This window comes from Canis aureus, chromosome 9, assembly GCF_053574225.1.
Source record: "Canis aureus isolate CA01 chromosome 9, VMU_Caureus_v.1.0, whole genome shotgun sequence".
Classification (NCBI taxonomy): domain Eukaryota; kingdom Metazoa; phylum Chordata; class Mammalia; order Carnivora; family Canidae; genus Canis; species Canis aureus.
The window spans coordinates 48423362-48437381 of record NC_135619.1 but is presented as its reverse complement, the minus strand read 5'-3'; the positions used below and the strand labels follow the sequence as shown (position 1 = coordinate 48437381).

The window sequence follows — 14020 nt, the reverse complement described above, 5'->3', positions numbered from 1 at the left end:
CTCTGTAAGGATAAAAGAAAAATCCATTGGTAATAAAAGATAAGTTCTTTATCTTTCAAAGTAATTTAAATTTTGTAAATGACAGAAACACATTGAATTAAATGCTGATAACAGACTTTTCATTACACAATTGGGTTTACAGACTTCTGACATGATGCTTAAGCACAGTAAAGCTATTCAGACACATTTAATGGATACTAAGTAGCATATATTTGCCTGAAAGAAGAAATATATAATTCAATTTGTATATATTTAATGTATTTCATTGCTTCACCTTCACTCTGGTGAAATCACTAAACAATGCTTAGTGTATCTGTTCCATTAGCATTAAGACACTATTCATAGCTTTATAATTTAATGATCTGAAAATACATTAATCTTTAGTTGGTACCTCCTTTAAGAAATGTGTTCTGTGGCATCATAATGGCTCTACAAGGATCAGTAGAGCTTTTTAATAAGGGAAGCAATTTGACAGACAAAGGAAAAGAAACAGACATTGTTTGGATAAAGAAACAGATGAAAATCCTAGGTAGGAATCTTGAAAAAGCATAGCTCATGAACATCTGCTAGTCAAGGAAAGACAGTCTGCTCTGCCAACAGTAACAAACCAGAGAGCCATCCTACTGTCCAGTAGCTCAGAGGTAAAGGAACCCTGCCTGCAAACATTCCAGCAAAATAAATAATCCTGGAAAATTAACACATTCCAAAATCATTTTCATAATTTAAAAATCTATCTAATAGTAAAATACAGGATACAAATAAACCAAAAAAAAAAAAAAAAAAGGTTTTCAAGGAGCTCATGTATTCAAAAACATTGTTTCTGAGTCATATAAAATTCTACAGTTGTTGAAGCTAAAAAGCAAGTTACTACAATTAAGTGCTGAACAACTCTTAGGCTAGCTCTTCATAAAACCGCAGAGGACACAAAACAGTAAGCAGCACAGTAATTCTAACACCTGTGCCTCCAACTGGATGTGGAAATTGCCTGGGGATGGACATGACTGAGAAGAGGTATGACCGCACGTGGAGGAATAAAGGAGAACCACCCCTATCTCAAGTGACCGCACATGAAGAGGAGAGAATAGTACAGTCCCCCCCCCCCCCAGGAGGCCTCTCTGGCCCCCAGACCAGGTGAGATGTTCACCTCTGCCAAGGGATTCCAAGGAGCCATTCATTCTTTTGAAGCACTTCCCGTGCTCCTCTTTGGGAGCAGAGACCAGGTCTCATCAACCTACATAGGCCCAGACACCAGCATAGTCAGCCACACTGTACCTGCTCAAAAAACATTTGATGGAAGAATAAACGAATGAGAAGAAAAACCAGTAAAAGAAAAGAAGCTATTTTCACAGAGGTAGAAGAATAAAGAAGGAAGATGAGGGGGACAGAGATAGAAGAATAAAGAAGGAGGATGAGGAGGAGGAAGAGAAATAGAGTCACTTCTGGGGAAATGAGGCAGAAAACAAAGAGAAGAACGAGGGTAATGTAGCACAAATGCACAAAGGAAAGAACAGGAACATGAAGATTGAGAACTCCATTCCTGGAAATAAGGAGATCAAGAATTATAGGGCTCAGCCACTGTGTAAAAAATTTAGGTATAAACTGAGAGGGAAACACTGAAAACTTTTTTCCTGAGATCACAAATAAAGCAAGGATTCCATTCTTACCACTAGTTAGCCTTATGCTGAAAGTTTTAGCTAGTTCAGTAAGGCCAGGATAAGCAAATCTTTTCAAAAGGTATAAATCTTTAAAAAGATTTAAAGATGGGAAAGGATGAAGTAAAACTGTCACGATTCACAGACATCTATCATGATCATGTATGTCAATAAGCCTATAAAGTATACACGCACACAATATTAGAACCAGCAAGAGAACGTAGGAGTTTTGCTAGTCAATATACAAGCAGCAAGTGAAAAATTGGAAATAAAATTTTAAAACATCATTTATAGAAACATAATACTTAATGGAATATGTGAGAAGCCTCTATATTAAAAACTACAAAATGTTGCTCAGAGAAATTAAATGGAGAGGTCTGTGGATGAAAGACTTAGTATTACCAAAATGTCTATTCTCCACAAATTGAAAATTAGGCTCTATGAAATCCCAGTCAAAACCTAGCAAGCTCTGGGATGCCTGGGTGGCTCAGTGGTTGAGTGTCTGCCTTTGGCTCAGGGCATTATTCCAGGATCGAGTCCCACATCAGGCTCCCTGCGAGGAGCCTGCTTCTCCTTCTGCCTCTGTCTCTCTGTCTCTCTTTCTCTGTCTCTCATGAATTAAACACACACACACACACACACACACACACACACAAACTAACAAGCTCTAGGGGCACCTGGCTGGCTCAATGGGTAGAGCATACAACTCTTGATCTTGGGGCTGTGAGTTTGAGCACCATTTTGAGTGTAGAGATTACCTTAAAAAAAAAGGAAAGGAAAAAAATCTAGAAAGCTTTATGGGGGAAAAAAAAGCCAAGCTGACTCTAAAGTTACTTCAAAATGCAAAGAATCTATAATAGTCAAAACAACTATAAAAATAAGAAACAAATTTGGAAGATTTCATTATTTAATTTCAAAACTTATTATAAAGTTACCAAGACAATGTGTAACTGGCATAAGAACAGACAACAGACCCGTGAAACAGAAGAGTGCCCAAGAATAGACTCACCCATATATGCGCAATTGATTTTCAACAAAAGACCAGCTCAGTTAATAGAAATGTCTTTTAATAAATGGTACTAGATATACATATGGGGGGGTTCACCTCAACAATCACCTTATTTCACATACCAAAAAGATTAAAGTTAGGTTATCAAGCTAAATGCAAAAGATAAAACCCTAAAGCATCTTTAAGTAAATATAGGAAAAATATATTCCCAATATTGGAGAAGCAAGGATTTTTCAAATAACACACAGTAAAGCAATGATCATGAAAAATGATAAATTAAATTTCAAACAGAGCCTTCTTCTAAAGAGGCACCATAAGTGTGTGTGTGTGTTTGTATGTAGCTTTATTACTTAAATATACATAATAGGTATTTTAATATATATTTAAAATCTTACAAATGGAGTTAAAAGATAATTCAAAAATAATTTAGAAAAACTGTCAAGACATGAAAAAAAGATACTCTGAAAAAAATATATAAACGTCCAAGAAGCACATGAAAAGATCCCCAAAACTATTAGACTTCAGGAAAAAACTAAAATCACAATGAGATACTGTTTCACACTTAGTCCACCAGAAATGGCTAAAATGAGAAACAAAACTAAACAGAACCTGACAATACCAAATGCTGATTAAGAATGTGGAGCAACTAGAACGTCATAAACTGCTGGTGTAAAATGGCCCAACCACTTTGGAAAAACAAGTTGGTAGTTTCTTATACAGCAAAACATACATCTACTCCATGAACTAACAATTCTACCCACAGGTATTTACCCAAAAGAAAGGAAAATATATGCCCAGAAAATGACTTCATAATTACAGCAGCCTTATTCATAACTGCCAACAGAGAAAACCTAAATCTTAACACTTAAGGTCTATGCATCTTATTGCATATATATTATGTCTCAAAAAAACAAAACAAAACAAATCTTGGAAGACGACAGGTATAAAGGAGTGATGATGTAAACATCCCCTCCCCCACGCTTGTCTTCCCAGCACTGGAAACCAGAGAGGGTGAGAGGCCTGAGACAGGTAGGAAGATCCATCATGGAGTTCATAGGCAGAGCTGGGATGTGCAGGGAGAGGATCAATATCTGGAAGGCAAGAGAACCATGGGATGGGCAGGATGAAGGAGCTGCCTTTGTCTCCTCCACGTCTCCTACCCCAGCAGTCAGTCCCCAGGTATGCAGAGCTCTTCTGTGCCATTCGATGGGAGAGGTATGGAGAGGAGGACCTCTAGGTACCATGCGCAGCAGCCATACTACCCGCCCAAGATAATGAGACAGTATCTGGCAAAGGGCTGGAATCTCTCTTGTCGGAATGAAACATGCATTGTGTCAACATGGATTATCTTTCAGAGGAAGAAGTATGCAAGGATCCATCTGTTTCCTGCCCTTCAAGTGACTTGTTTGCTACTTTTAACAAATAACTATGCAGTTAGGCCTGTATTTACTTATCCTTAAAACGGAGATATCACAGAGTAATAAACGTGAGAATCCTCAGGTTAGACAAACATTCTCAATATGGAACATGCTCACTAGGTTGATTTATTCACCAATAGATGGAACTTAACATTTAACAAATGGCCCAATAAAAGAGCTAATTCACCTCATATGGGGTAGTGAATTATATATATGTACCAGAGGTGGAGACAAGAAATTGCTTCCTTGTAGCATAAACAAGTCTGCTGCTGCGGAAGTTACAACTTACACTTGGTTTTCTCTGTGTTTGAGCGCTCTTGATCTCACCCTAATTCCAATTTAAAATGCCCCAATAAAAAAATAAATAAATAAATAAATAAATAAATAAATAAATAAATAAATAAATAAATAAAATAATAAAATAATAAAATAAAATGCCCCAATAATTAAGTTTAAATATCATCTCTCATTTGAAAGAGACCTTTTTTTTTTTTAAAGATTTTATTTATTCATGAGAGATACACAGAGAGAGGCACAGAAACATAGGCAGAGGGAGAAGCAGGCTCCCTGCGAGGAGCTTGATTTGGAACTTGATCCCCGGACCCCATGATCATGACCTGAGCCTATGGCAGACGCTCAACCACTGAGGCACCCAGGTGCCCTCCAAAGAGGAGAGACTTCTATACTAACAAGAGTTTAAAATGTTTTCATCAGGATGAATCAATTGTTTCCACTGCTATTTTATTCTTCTTTTTCTTATTTAGCCAAGACATCACTTCCAAGATAACTGAAAACTTTGTTAGCCAGCTATAATACTGTGCTTTAAAAAACCCAAAACGCCTAAAAACAAATTCTATGAATCAACTTTATCACAGCCTTTCATACATTGTAATTTCAATATACAGACGGTCCCCAACTTATGATGCTTCAACTTAACGACTTTTTTACTTTACAATAGTGCAAAAGCAAGAAGAGAAAGCATACTTGGAATTTTTATCTTTTCCTGGGCTAGTGATATGTTAAGATCTTCTCTCACGTTCCTGGGCAGCAGCAGCCAGCTGCAGCTCCCAGTCAGTCGTGCGGTCATAAAGGTAAACAGCCAGTACACTGACAACCATTCTGTATCCATATGATCATTCTTTTTTTCACTCTCAGTACAGTGTTCAGCAAATTACACAAGATATTAAACACTTTATTGTAAGATAGGCTTTATGTTGGATGATTTTGCCCAACTTTAGGCTAATGTAAATGTTCTAAGCACGTTTAAGGTAGGCTAGCTAGGTTGAGTTCTGATGTTCAGTAGGTTAGGTATATTAAATGCATTTTTGACTTAGACTATTTTCAACTTAGGATAGGTTTACTGGAATGGAACCCCTCCTAAGCTGAGGAAGATCTGTATACTGGAAAGGAAAGAACATACAGTGACATGCTCAGAAATGTCCTTCTAATCAGGCAGTCTTAGAATACACGCAATCATCAATCAGCCCATCTCCTCCCTTCAGTGAAACAAGCCTCGGATAAGCCAGCGATCAGCGTCTGGAAATAATTCCACGAGGCTTGTCGATGTAAACTATCGGCCAGCTACCGTGAATGTCAAATCCCCACAAGACAGTATTTTTAGAGCTCCCAGAAAGTCAGCACAGGTTCACTATGAAACCCAAGGAAGCATTTCTGATGAGGTGGTTGCTGCCAATGCAGAAGCACTTTTAGTACTGCTTGCAAGTGTCACATGGCGTTGTCCCACTGAAGAAGGCACCTGTTCAAACAGTATCTGCACAAGCAGCGTCTCTTCACCTACTGGGGCTTAGGACTTAAAACAGACAAGAACGGTTCTGGTTTGTGGTTCCTCTGGGAGAGAGAGCAAGCATCTTTTGCCCCCTCTTTATTTTCCTTACAAGTTATACTTTTAGTAGACCAGGTTACCCATCTCTAAGTCAGCATAGTCTTTCGCATAGATATGTACCACTGAAAAGCCTGAGGGCAAAGAGTTAAGCCCAAACAAAAAGCAATATGCTATACAAAAGCTCCACAAAGGCAACATGTCCAACTGCCAGAGAAGCAGTCCAGTCCCCCTGCTGAACAAGGAGATTGAGACTCTGAAATAATTTTTCACATGGCCAGGAACTTCATGGTCATTGCCAACAGACAATTACTGCCGTATATGAAGGGCAGTGACTCCTGTGTTTGTAAATATTGTGAAATGTCAGAAACTCATGTTAATGCAACGTACACTACAACATTTGTTCAATATGCAAATCATTTTCTTCTGCAAAAGGTCCAGGCCGATAAAAAATGGTGTAATCAAGAACTAGCTATTCCCTGGAAAGAGGACTGTCAAAAGTAGCCATTCTTGGACAGAAGGTCACGAACTGAACAGAATATTTATGGTCACCAACTCTAGCACAGAATAACAGTTATAACTATTTATTATACTTTACAGTTTACTAGGAGAGCATTTTTGTATTCATTATCTCCTTTGGAAAAATGGGCCAAATCTATGCAGGACTACAGGGAACATCCAGCATCAAATAGACCACATGGCCTTAGGAAAGTCACAGAAAAACAATGTTCTCCTCTGCCTCCAGAGGAAAACAACTAACAAAACTGAAATAATTGCATCTTCTCTTGTGCTGAAAAACAGCTGAGAAAAAGTAACTAAGAAACCATTTTACAGATCATGGTGTTCTCCCAGATTTGAAACACTTCATAACTGTAGTCAGTGGACATTCAATAGTCAGTCTACATTCAATAATCCTGACCAAAAAAAAAAAAAGTCTGCAAAACAAAGACAGTAACTACTTAAGAAATCAGACTTTCTTTCCTTCTTTCGCCTTCATCTGTTTTTCAAGCATTTAAAACCTAGAAGAATGGGCCGACTTTGCCTTTTGCATCCAGAAATAGCAAAAAACACATACAAACTCCTCCAAGAAGTGCCATGACCTTACCTCTATTTTGTAACATTAGGAAGAAAGTAAACTTAACATTGAGGTTTAAAGATGTGGTGATAAGGACAGAGATCTGAGGCAGCAAACTAGAAAAGGCAGAAGAGAAACACTCTAGCTTCCAGATCCCATTCCTCCAGACCTGAAAGATTAACTGCCTTCTGGCCAAGGGATTATCCCTAATACAGCAATTCTGAGATGTGGCTTCCCCTCTACCTCTAAGGGATTCCAAGAATCTCAAAGGATGTGACAAAATTTCAGAACAAAATTGTAATTCATCCAATTTACAGAGGACAATGAAATATAAGAATGGTTGGAAATCACTTCTCTGGGAGTTAGACAACAATGCACCCTCTTACCTTGAAACCTGAATAACTTCTCACATTTTTCGTTCCCGGCAGGAGGGGAGGGGGGAGATCTCAGTGTATAACAGTAGGGAAGAAGATCCAATTTTTTTTTTAAAAAGTGGTCCACTTATTTTCTAGCCTCCTCAGAGAATTAATGAAGGAGGAACTCACCTAGTAGCAATTTAGAATGGCTATTTTAAGGACTGGTTTTTGTTTTTTTTTTTTCCCCTGCTGTTAAGTGAGCAAGCTAATCAAACATTCTATTAACTGAGCATCTACTATGGAGAAAGAAAAGAAAAAAAACCACTGACAAGTTAACTATTGCTCAAAAGCTGTCTTCAGACCTTGGTCAGCAAATAACGACTACTCAGTGCAAGTGAAGTCAAGAGAAAAAAACAGTTGACAGAATAATGGCAGAGTTAGCAATTTCTCTTTGGTGTTTTACTCTTTAGACTACAAATTCCTCACCCAAACTCTTTACCCTAATTTTTTTCCCCAGATCAGGTCCATCACTTTATTCCTTACTGAACTCTAGTTTATTCTCATTCTCCACTTAGAAAAAGTCAACCCGGGGTGCCAAGGGACTCAATCAGTTAAGCGTCCAACTCTTGGTTTCAGCTGAGGTCATGATCTCATGGTTGTGGGATCAAGCCCCAACATCAGGCTTTGTGCTCAGTGCAGAGTCTGCTTCAGATTCTCTCTCCCTCTCATTTGCTCTCTATTAAATAAATAAAATCTTAAAAAAAATAAATAAGTCAAACCTATCTACCTATACATCTCCCCCAACCCCATATCCATTTCCATGTCTCCATCTCATCTGAATAGGAGAAACAAATGGAAACAGAGAAGAAAAAAGGTAGTCCACTCTAAGGAACAAGGGGACTGGGAGACCCACTAAAAATGACTTCTCCAAATCCTTTCCAAAAAGGGATTACATTGGAATCATACCTAAAAACAAAAAACCCATCAAGCTGTCTTGGTGTGGAGTAGTAAACTTAATAAAATTAGGAACCCACTGACAGTCTTGTAACTTGTTAAGAGTACAAGTAGCAAAGAAACAAATGGAGAGGGTTCTTTACTTATGGCATTAGGACCAGGGCTGAGAAGAGTTGCCTGAAATCAATCTAATTCGTGCTATCCAACTGATACACAATCCCAACGTTGTGGATAAAAAGACAATGGTTTAGGGCAGCCCGGGTGGCTCAGCAGTTTAGCGCCACCTTTAGTCCAGGTGTGATCCTGGAGACCCGGGATCGAGTCCCAGGTCAGGCTCCCTGCATGGAGCCTGTTTCTCCCTCTGCCTGTGTCTCTGCCTCTCTCTCTCTCTCTCTGTCTCTCATGAATAAATAAATAAAATCTTAAAGAAAAAAAAAAGACAATGGTTCACAACTACTGAACATCATCGTGTAATATCTAAATGTTCCACAGGTAGAACAGGTAGAAAAGATAGGATTATTATTTATTAATAACTTTTAAAAACTTAAAATTTGCTTTCTTCAACCATTAAAATACAAAGATCTCAATTTTGTGCTTAAAACTAAAAACAAAACAAACAAAAAAACTAAAAACACATTGTGACACCAATGAACCTAAGTTGAAGTGTTTTCCAATAATACAATCTTATCAAGTAATGTAAAAGCTGACCTTTTTTGCCTAATATAATTCCCTGGCCTCTCAATGGAAGGCACTGCAATGGCAAACGTGAAATCAGTAAGCTGCAGCTGTGTAACAAAGAATGTTCTTGCTAATGTTCACAGCTTCAGCATTAACACTCTTTTAAAAATCCTCATCCACTTCCAGAGGAGGAGCCTCCCAAAGAATTCCAGGCTAAAATTTAAAGAGACTGCGCCAAAACTGAATGATACCACAAAATGCAGACTTCCTTTAAAGCGACTTTTACTCTCTTTCCTTGGAGGAGAGGACAAAGGCCAGAGCTCTTCTCATTTGTTCTGTTTACACCACAATGGCTTCAGGACCAGAAACTGTGGGGGTCATTACTGGCCAACCGGCTGGAGTGCATCCCTGCTCATGGAGAATGCCTCACTTAAGGCCACTTAAAAGCATCCCATTGGAAGCTGAGAGGGCTGTGGCATACCAAGTTATTTTGGGCCTCAGAGAAGGAGGCCAGCAAACAAATGCTCAGAAACTGTCACACCACCACAAAGGACAAATACTTTCAGATCCAGGGAGATGTCTGTTGTTTGAGTTTTTGTGGTGTGATGTCTGGAAAACCAGACAATAACCCAAGTTATCGTAAACTAAAGCACGGAGTGGGATAAGGAGAGGTCTGAGTCAATGCAGAACAGAGCTCCACAGCTTTGCCCTGCTGTGCTGCTAAGTCGTGTGAAGGTGCTACAGGACAGGGAGGGGAGCAGGGAGAAGAGGGACATCAGAGAGGACGTGCCAGGGGCCAGATACGCTGGATTCAAAAACAGCCAGCCCACGAGAGACTTGCCATTCAGTGATCCCTGAAGAATCAGCACACACAGCCTTCGGCCGCTTGACTTTTCTCTCCTATCAACAAAACGTCTTTCTTTTAAAAGTATACTACTCTTCTACTCTTTCTATATAGCAGCTTATTTCACAATACTCCTTCACTTAAACAAGAAATACGCCCTACCCATGAAAATCTCTCCCTAAAAATGGATGTTAACAAAAGAAACCAGTATGGGCCACAGTCCAGCTTCACCCTGTGAGGAAGTGGTCACTACCCGTGGAAATAAACACTGGCAGTAGTTTAGATGATATTAGGCTGAACACGTACCAGATAGAGGTGCTGAAGGGTTTCTGGGTGTCACAACTTCCCATCAGTCCTTTATTAATAAGTGGTGTGAGAGATTTATCGGTTTTAGTGATAGGATCTGTGTCCTGTGAGAACACACGATTCACCAATGTTAGTAACATCTACTTATAGATAGTACAATTATACACAGTTCTCACTTTCATCTTTATGTTTATCTGTCTTTACATTTCCATAAGCATGTATTAAAGTTATTTTTTAAATATGCTCAGTGTTAAATGAGACTGTCTTGATGCTTTGAATAAATACAACTGAATGGATGGTATTCAAAATGATCATCAAAATACAATTGAAGGATCAAGTTATGCCAGCAACTAATGCTTGGCCTTGGACTAAATCTTTACAACCAATAAACTCTAAACATTTGCAGAGTATAGCGATCGACTAGTACCTCAATGAAGGTGGGTAGAGGGGGTACATTATCAAATTTTAGGGATGGGGTAAAATAGCCAGACAGAAAGAGACAGCTGGTCTACCTTCACACACAGTTTAGCAGAGCTCTCCAGATTACAGAAGGCGCACCGCACCTAACCCTACAGACCAGACTAATTTTATTTAATTGATTTGAGAACTTTAAAAAAAGAGAGAGATGGGAAATTTTCATCGAGGATTAGCATTCACTCAGAAAACTGAGACTTCATTTGCACAAAGTCAGAAGGTATTTGCTCCTGAGGGGATAGGACAGAATCAAACATTAAACTCCTGTAGGTACTTTAACGCTCATTAAGAACTTTGGAATTCATGACTGAGGTTTAACAATTCACTGCACCCATTAAACAGAGGTATGGACAACCATGGAAGAAATAATTTATAGAAACTAATCTGGAAACCATAAAGCGATGTTAAATTCTAACTAGAGATATACCTTTCATGCCCCTCTGTTTAGGTATTGGCTAATGACCCAATTATTTACACAATATGCAAACTAAGGGTTGTAAGGTTGGGTGATTTGTATTTGGTACTGAGGCATGGTCTCTTGGCTCCTAATTGCAGAAAGAGATTAAGTGAAAGGTTAATTGGGTACTAAACAAGTCCTCGTGACAAACAAGGATCACAGCTCTTCATGAACGGGCATCCTTCATAAACATAACTTAAATTGTGAATATGAAGGTCTTTGTGACATATTAGGGAAAAAAGCTTAACTAACCACATAATTCAGAATTTTGTCAAGGGTATTCATGAGTTATTTCACAGTTTCTTAGAAACTTACTCTAAAATCTATTAGCTTAATTCAGCATAAGTGCTAATAATAATTTTCTAATTTGAACACCTGATTTTCAACAACCAAAATGAATGTGGCAATGTCTAACAAAGAGCTATGCCCTAGATAAACAAAAACAACCTCACATGCTTGTGCACATATACCCACAGACACAAAACAGTAGTTATGCCTGCAGAATACAAAATTACACGGTGAGCAATGGCTTTCTTCTATTTCCTGTCAAAAGATGCATTCCTATGAGATGCCCACTCACATATATTCCAAAATGAAAATAAAGATTTATCTATGTATCAAAAGGTCAAGTGACATTACAAGTTGAAAATCTGGTCTTTTTGCTATGGATTAGATAAATCTGCTTGTCTTTCTCTTTAGAGCAGACATTAGTAGGATAGTAAACACTGGGCAAAACCCCTAATGCACCATCAGAGAATACCCAAAAGAAAAAAAAAATTAAAAGCCTTTCTTTTTTTTTTAAGATTTTATTTATTCATTTCAGAGAGAGCATGAGCTGGTGCGGGGCGGTCGGGGGGAATGGGGTGCAGAGGGAGAAGCAGACTCACCGCTAAGCAGGGTGCTCAATCTCAGGACCTGGAGATCATGACCTGAGGTGAAGGCAGATACTCCACTGACTGAGCCACCTAGGCACCCCAAAAGGCTTACTTTCTATATAAATTCTTCATTTTATCTTTAACCTAAATGACTTGTAAATGTTGCTACTTTAGAATGAATATGATTTTTTTTTAAGTTTTTGCTACAAAACAAGTTGAAACAAAGTACACTTATTTAGTGAAGATAAAAAATTTTCATCAGCTTCATTGCCAGGTACCTAACTGGTCTCAACAAGGCTGTTGACCCTTCATTCTGAGAAAGAGAAGAAAGGGATAACAAAATTCTATCCTAAATATGAGAGACATTGATGAGTGGCAAGTTAAGAGGAAGCAAAATAAATACAATATCAACTTCTAGAATTTCCCCATAACCCCAATTGTGGTATGGCGGTTAAGCTAAGGGTACAGACAGCAAGACAGCCCCTGGACTCCTCTTCCTGAAAGAGAGACAGGCAACAGTTCACAACCTTCTTCACAAAGGTAAGGATACAGAGCTTGGAGGAATCTTCTAAAACCAACCCACAAAATCAAAATTGTTTTTACCAATGTCAAATATTCAATTGCATTCCATTCTAACTAAAGACATCTGCTTCCACAAATGTATATGTATCCTCTAGAATACTTTCCAACTCAAAGAAGAAATCTCCCTCTCTTATTCCCTCAATCAGAATAAAGAATAGAAAACACTTAGTAGCATTCCAGATAATTTGTGCCAATTTAGATGATTCATGTATCGCTTTCCCAGACTAAATGGTCTATGGCCAGTGCTTTCAAGTCAACAAGGGTGCGGAGAGCAAGACCTAATTACAGGTCTGAGTCACTGTCTACCAGTTCTCTCAGACCCATGGACCATCCCCCACAAAGGCACCATTTCATTATGAGGTATAAAATCCAGCCAAGTCTACAAACCCTTTATATAAAAAAATAAATAAGAAGGTATCATTACACATACACATACACACACAAAACAAAAACATCAATTCACAGGACTGATTTCTCAAAGAATAATTTCAATAGGCTTATTCCATCAAAAAGCAACTATAACACTAAATTTTGAATAAAAAATGCACATAAAACATACTATGGGATTACAATTTAAATGTCTTGCATTTCTTGTATTTATATTTGGCCTGATGTACAACATGGCGTGCTATCTTAAATTCTGATCATCTTCCAATGAGAGAGTAGCTCTTTTCAAGAGGGCCTCAATGATTGGGTGTTTCCACTGATGGCTATCTTTTCACACTGGCAACATTTTAATTTAAGATCCTGGATCCACATTGGAGAAAAAAAAGCTAAAGATACTTACATTTAAATAAAATTAAAAGGAGGACCCATTTTTTAACAAAAAAAATGTATATGCACACAGTCCAAAAATCTCCAATTTTATATCAACAGAAGATATTACTGTTTCCTTTCCTGTAACGTGTATAGTATATGAATGAAGGAAAAAATATTTTTTGAGCTTACTCCCCCCCCACCACCACATCAAACATTTAAATAAAAATAACATCCTGGGGAAAAAAAGAAAGAAATTCTCTTCCGATTGTCATAAATCTTTCTCTGACACTCTTATCAGTAATTATGTCCCCAAGTTGAAAGGATTAATGATCGCTGAATGGAAATGACTATTCAGTTCTGTGGAGGCCACATCCCAAACAAGAACAAAGGGTAATAGGAATCCTCCAAGAGCAACAGAACAGTTATTTGATTGTAGAAGTTAAATGACCTAAGATCCATTTCAGGTAAGAATGATACAAAATGATCTCCAAGACTCAAGTTGGACATAAAAGGAAGTAATGACATGGTGCCAGGGACTGAGGTACTGTGTTTCAAAGTACCATGTTTCCCAACCTGTTCACAGGAGGGGATGGGATGCCTCTGCTGGAACTACTGCCACAAATATGAATGGACAATTTAGAAGGCACAAAAATAAATTTTGAAGTTGTAATGGCAGGAAAATGCACATTTACCCAAGTCTGCCAAAAGCATGCATTCTGAGCAGAGGGTGAATCAAGCTAT

The 14020-nt window shown here is 38.2% G+C and overlaps 1 protein-coding gene across 17 annotated transcripts in view; it reads right to left on the bottom strand.

The window, feature by feature from the left end:
• SIPA1L1 (signal induced proliferation associated 1 like 1) overlaps positions 1 to 14020 on the bottom strand; it is a 375082-nt gene that overhangs the window by 182355 nt on the left and 178707 nt on the right. For 2 of the 17 annotated variants that reach the window (XM_077909838.1, XM_077909844.1), the window contains one exon: positions 10133 to 10236. The exons of the other annotated variants lie outside the window; for them this stretch is intronic. The gene's annotated coding sequence lies outside the window, so the exon portion shown is untranslated. The remainder of the gene's footprint in view (positions 1 to 10132; positions 10237 to 14020) is intronic. 17 annotated transcript variants of the gene reach the window in all.